General features: G+C 43.2%; 1 pseudogene; it reads right to left on the bottom strand.

Annotated features, from left to right (window-relative positions):
• Window positions 1-447: 447 nt before the first annotated feature.
• Window positions 448-1622, bottom strand: LOC142427812 (heterogeneous nuclear ribonucleoprotein A/B pseudogene; annotated as a pseudogene).
• Window positions 1623-5454: the final 3832 nt, after the last annotated feature.

The raw sequence follows: 5454 nt of genomic DNA, 5'->3' as shown, positions 1-5454 counted from the left end.
TGATACACGGATTCATTCTTCTGCACGTGGAAATCTAATTCTTTTTTTAGGGGGGGGTTTAAATTTTTATTTCAAAAGCTTGGATAGCTTCAATATCCAGGTCGTGGCAAAATCAGGACACGTGTAAAATACCTTACAATACATTAGATTCCCAAAAAGGTACCAAAAAGTACAGTAAAATTAACACTTCCGTTAACAGGAAATGTATGACACAAATAATATAAAATTAAAAGGTGAAAAAAGGTGACACTGGTTTCCTAAGATACAAGTTTACTCTTTACCCACCAGGGCCTGCAGGCCCAGGATACAGAGCAGCAGCAGGGCGCACACCCACCCCTCGGGTTTGGGGGAACCTGGTGTTAAATTAGGCCCACGATGCTGCTCGGCCTCTGATACACCACACGCTGCTAACACAACTAGCTCTGGAAATAGTAAACAGGAGAGTGATTTCCAGGGGGAAAATTTTAAATAAGATGCACATGGGACAGGCCATAGAAAGTTTGCCAAGTTAAATTTGGTACATAATTGTGTTCACTGATATCCAAACGGAGCGGCGCGGTCAGCTGTCGTGCCTGCCACGGCCTCAGTATGGCTTGTAGTTATTCTGGTGGCCACCGCGTCGCTGGCTCTTCCCGTAATTTGTACTACCCTGACTGTAGTCGTAGCCGTAGCCGTAATAGCCATAGGGCGAGTAGTCGTAGCCGCCATAGCCGGGCCCGTAGCCCTGCTGGTAGCCGTAGCCCTGGTTCCAGTAGTTGCCGTAGCCCTGATTCCAACTCTGACTCTGACCTCCACTTCCACCACCACCACCACTGCCTCGGTTCCCTCGGTTGCGGTTTCCACGGCCCCCAGAGCCGTACTGCTGCTGCTGGTAGACCTCTTTGGGCTGGGCCACCTGGATTTCACACTTGCTTCCACTGACAGTGTGAAACTTTTTCTCCAGAACCTTCTTCACAGGTTCCTCTTCTTTATAGGTGATAAAAACAAAGCCTCGTCTTTTGTTAGACTTTGGATCCATGGAAGCTCAATGGCCTCAATCTCTCCAAATTCGCCAAAGTACTCCCTAATCTTCTCCTCAGTGGCCTCAGGATTCAGACCCCCAACGAAGATTTTCTTCACCGGATCCTTTTTCATGGCCATGGCCTTTTTAGGGTCAATAACCCGACCATCCAGCCGGTGCTCCTTCTGGTCTAGTACCTTCTCCACGCTGGTCGCATCTTTGAAGAGGATGAACCCAAACCCTCTTGACCGTCCAGTGTTAGGATCCATTTTTATTGAACAGTCAACGACCTCTCCAAATTTGGTAAAATAGTCTTTCAGATCCTTTTTGCTGGTATCCCAGCTCAAGCCACCAACAAACATTTTTCCCGCGTCCTCCTCATTCTTGCTGGCGTTGATCTGGTCTCCCTCGGCGCCATTCTGATTGCCGGCCGGGGTGGCGGCGGTCGCCGTGGTGGCTACAGTCGCGGTCGCCGTCGTGGTCGTGGTCGCGGTGCCGGACCCGGCCGGCGACTCGCCCTCTGGGGCGGCCTCGTGCCCGTTTTCCGTGGCGCCGGTCGTCTCCATTGGCTGCTCCTCACCCGTTTCCGACATAGCTAGGCCGGTGCGCTGCGGCTCAGCTTCCCTCCGGCCCGCGTAGTTCCGCCGCCTTGGAAATCTAATTCTTACAGAATCATTTATTTAATGGTTACTTCACTTAAGAGGATTTAATACTCTTTTTTTATTAATTTTAACAATTTATTAGGGGCTCATACAATTCTTATCACAGTTCATACATATACATACATCAATTGTATAAAGCACATCTGTACAGTCTTTGCCCTAATCATTTTTTTCTCCTCTTTTCTTTTTTTACATTTTATTAGGGATTAATACTCTTATATAAAATAAGTTTACCTCAGTTGTATAAGCATATAATTTTTACTTTAAAATTTACTCCATTGGTCTATGTGGAGTCCCTCTGTGAAGGATTACACTCTATTCTGCTCACCATATAACAGGTGATTCACACTCACCCAGAGATACCTGAGAGTAAGGTCTAGTGAATCATTTCCCAAAGATGCCTGGAAAGTAAGAGGAGGAGGGACTGCATTTGTCTAAATGGTGAGATTCTGTTTTGCAGGAAACTGTGGATGATAGTGGAGTCCCCAATTATATTCATTTGTATATCACATTTATTATGTATTTATTGCACATAGTTTTCCTGATTAATAGCCATACAGGTAAACTGAATAAGGAGTGGTATGTATACTGAATGTTAAACATTAAACAATTTAACACTTTGTGAATGTAAAAAACTATAATATATTCTTAATTTAGGTAATTACTTGACTAAACAGCATTAATCTAAACATTCTGCACCACACTTCATCAGAGATGTTGTTGGGTGCTTTGGTGTCAGCTTTGATCATCATGGTTCTATGTACATCAGAAAAAAAACATAAACTGCCACATCTTGGACTGTCTCCACTTATTCCTAGAGAACAATTTTGTAGCCACTCTCTGTATATCTAATTAAGCATTTTCCCCTATTTTGCTGACATTCTGTCAAGCAGGATGTCCTTCTCTAGGAACTGGATTCTCTGATCGCAGGTTCAAAATATGTGAGAAGTCCCACTATTCTCAATTCTAAAGAGCATTCTGAGATGTTAGTCTGCAATTTCTTCCTCTTGTGGCAAATTTGCTATTTTTAAAATTAAAGTTTCCTTCCATTGAATGTTTGCTTCATTATGCTCCAAAGAGTAATCTCAAAAATGACACCTCCAACCAGACGGGTCATTCCAGTTCCCCTGTTTCCTATGTTAGAGATCTCTCTCTGCCTGGAACACTTGTGTCTGCATAAACCGAGACAATGAGTAGCAAGCATCACTAATGACATGTCACAAGTTCAGCCCCAGGTGTCCCCACAGTAATTATCTCAGACATAGAAAATCAGCCAGTCACTACTCACATTGCAGAGGGAGCAAAGCAGTCAGACACCTGACCCTTCAACAAGTTTTGACGAACAGATAAATGATAATAATCATGATAATCTGTATGCCAAGAAGGAAAATTGATCATATGGGATGCCAATGAAGGGTCGGGGTCACTTTTAATATTTGGACTACTAACAGAGAATGCTAGTTTCTCCTATTAAGCCTGCAGTGAGGAGAAATTTAGAGAAAAACTATCCGGGGGATGCTGAGAGCTAAGAGAGGAAGTGCTCATTCTAACACGTCTGTGCTCAGTGGGTCCTGTGTGCCCCCTGCTGCCCATGTCTCCCCTGCAGGGGAGGTTTGTGTCTGAGCTCACACTGACATCCCCTCACTGTGCTCCTTGCACAGTAATCCATGGCCGTGTCCTGAGTGTTTATGGAGTGCAACTGCAGGAAGAACTGATTCCTAGTGTGTCTCTGGCTTTGGAAGGATGGGTTATAACTTGTACTACTCCATAGCATATCGCTCACATCCACTGCAGTCCCTTTTTTGAGGTCTGGCAGATCCAGTTCCAGCAGGAAATTCTGGTGATGGAGAAAACTGAGACAGTGCAGGTGAGGGACTGCTTCTGGGAGGACTTCACCAGTCCTGTTCTCGACTGCTGAGGCTGCACTCCTGTAAATAAAGATAATTGGTCTCTGTCAATCACTTGCAGTTACAACCATCCCTGTAGACCCAGGTCAGATATCTGAATCTCCCACCTTAGGGAACTGTCACTTGGCACAGGAGAACACAGAGCAAAAGCATCTTTAGACCACAGCTCTGCTTTGCCAAGAGACCTAGAGTTCTGCTGAGAACTGACAACTTTCAGTGCCCAAAAGCGAAATTTTAACTTAGTGCCTGAAAAATGATTTGCATGTGAGTTTTAAAAGTTTGGCGTTGAAAAAGTAAGACCAAAAAAATCTATCCATTTGAACTGTGGTCCTGAAGAAGACAGTTGAAAGTACCTGGGATTGCTCAAAGGACAAACTAACTTGGAGTGAAGTGAAGGGGTATGGAAAGAAGAAGGCCTTCAAGGAACTGGACTGACAGTGTCTACAACAATGGGCTGAAGCATGGGAGCAATGTTAAAGAAAGCACAGGACCGTGCTGTGCTTTGTTCTGTTGTGTACAGTTCCCTATGGGGTTGTAACCAACTGGATGGCAGGTAACAACAACAAATGGGTGATGGTTGTGGTTGAGTCATTTGGATGACAGAAAGCATACTGGCTGGGAAGTAGGTTGACCATAATGCAGAGCCATGTGTAAGCAGAATGGTCACAAATGTGATACCGTGTCTGTAAACTTTATTGTTTAGGATGTGATCCCGTGATTGCAGGAAGGTAGTGAGTCAAGTGGCAGTACAGTGGAGAGGTCTAACTAGAAGATCTTCCAGGTCAGTTAGTAACAGAGAATCTGATGGCAGGGATTCTGGCACCTGAGCTACCCAATGTAGATATCAGGAAAGGGCTGAGAAACCTGCTATCCACTGCCTGTGAGCTAGGTCACATAGCAGTAGAGAGGTTGCTAGTGCAGAGACCGAATGCAGAACTTCTGTACTGACCTGGAGTTAGACCAGTGAGCAGCAGAGAGACCCCACTGGTAGAGAACTGTCCGATGCTCTGATCAAGAATTGTATCAACAGGGAATATTTTTGTTCCAAGGTTTATCTGCTTCGAAAGCTCCCTGGTTAGCCAACTACATACAATTTGTATCTTGTTACTTTCAAATTTTTATTTTTCTTTAAAAAAATACCTTTTTGGGGGGCTCTTACATCTCTTATCACAATCCATATGTTCCTCACATGTGTCAAGCACATTTGCACATATGCCACCATCATCATTTTCAAAGTATTCTTTTCCCACTCGAGCCCCTGATTTCAAATTAAGTTTCATCCCAATGTATAACCTGTTTTCAACCTCCAATTAACTACATACCTGTGAGTGTGGTGTGAGTCTGTGCAGCTAGTGGATGGATTTGTCAAACCCAGCTGAGCAGGGAGTGAAGCACAGAGAATTGATGGGTTTAGAAATGGTGAAGGAGTTGGAGAACGGTAGTGTATATCTGACCTCCAGCTTATAGTACTCACCTTTATGCTGATTGCAAATCTACTCCACTGTGAATTATTCAAATAATTAAACTACACCATAAACGCGTATCTCCCCACAGGTTATTAAACAATCCTTAAATTTTTTATGAGTTTTTAATTCATAAATAAATTAGCAATAACATGATGGCACTACTTTGTGACGATTCAAAAAACAAACCTTAAAATTTACAATCCAGTTTTTTATTTATATTGATCACATTTCATGTGTTAGCTAGACATGTGTTACCACCCTACCAAATTGAACATCAGAGATAATGACCAAGACTTCCTGTTTTATAGCTATGACTGTATAATGAGAAATGTAAAGTATAGTGTGTACATATATGTACATATATATGTTGAAAAAATATATGAAAGTCAGTGAAAACATTATTTAAATGATCCCAAACA

Source organism: Tenrec ecaudatus, chromosome 15, assembly GCF_050624435.1.
Source record: "Tenrec ecaudatus isolate mTenEca1 chromosome 15, mTenEca1.hap1, whole genome shotgun sequence".
In the NCBI taxonomy this organism is placed as follows: Eukaryota; Metazoa; Chordata; class Mammalia; order Afrosoricida; family Tenrecidae; genus Tenrec; species Tenrec ecaudatus.
This window is presented reverse-complemented; position numbering and strand designations above follow the sequence as displayed.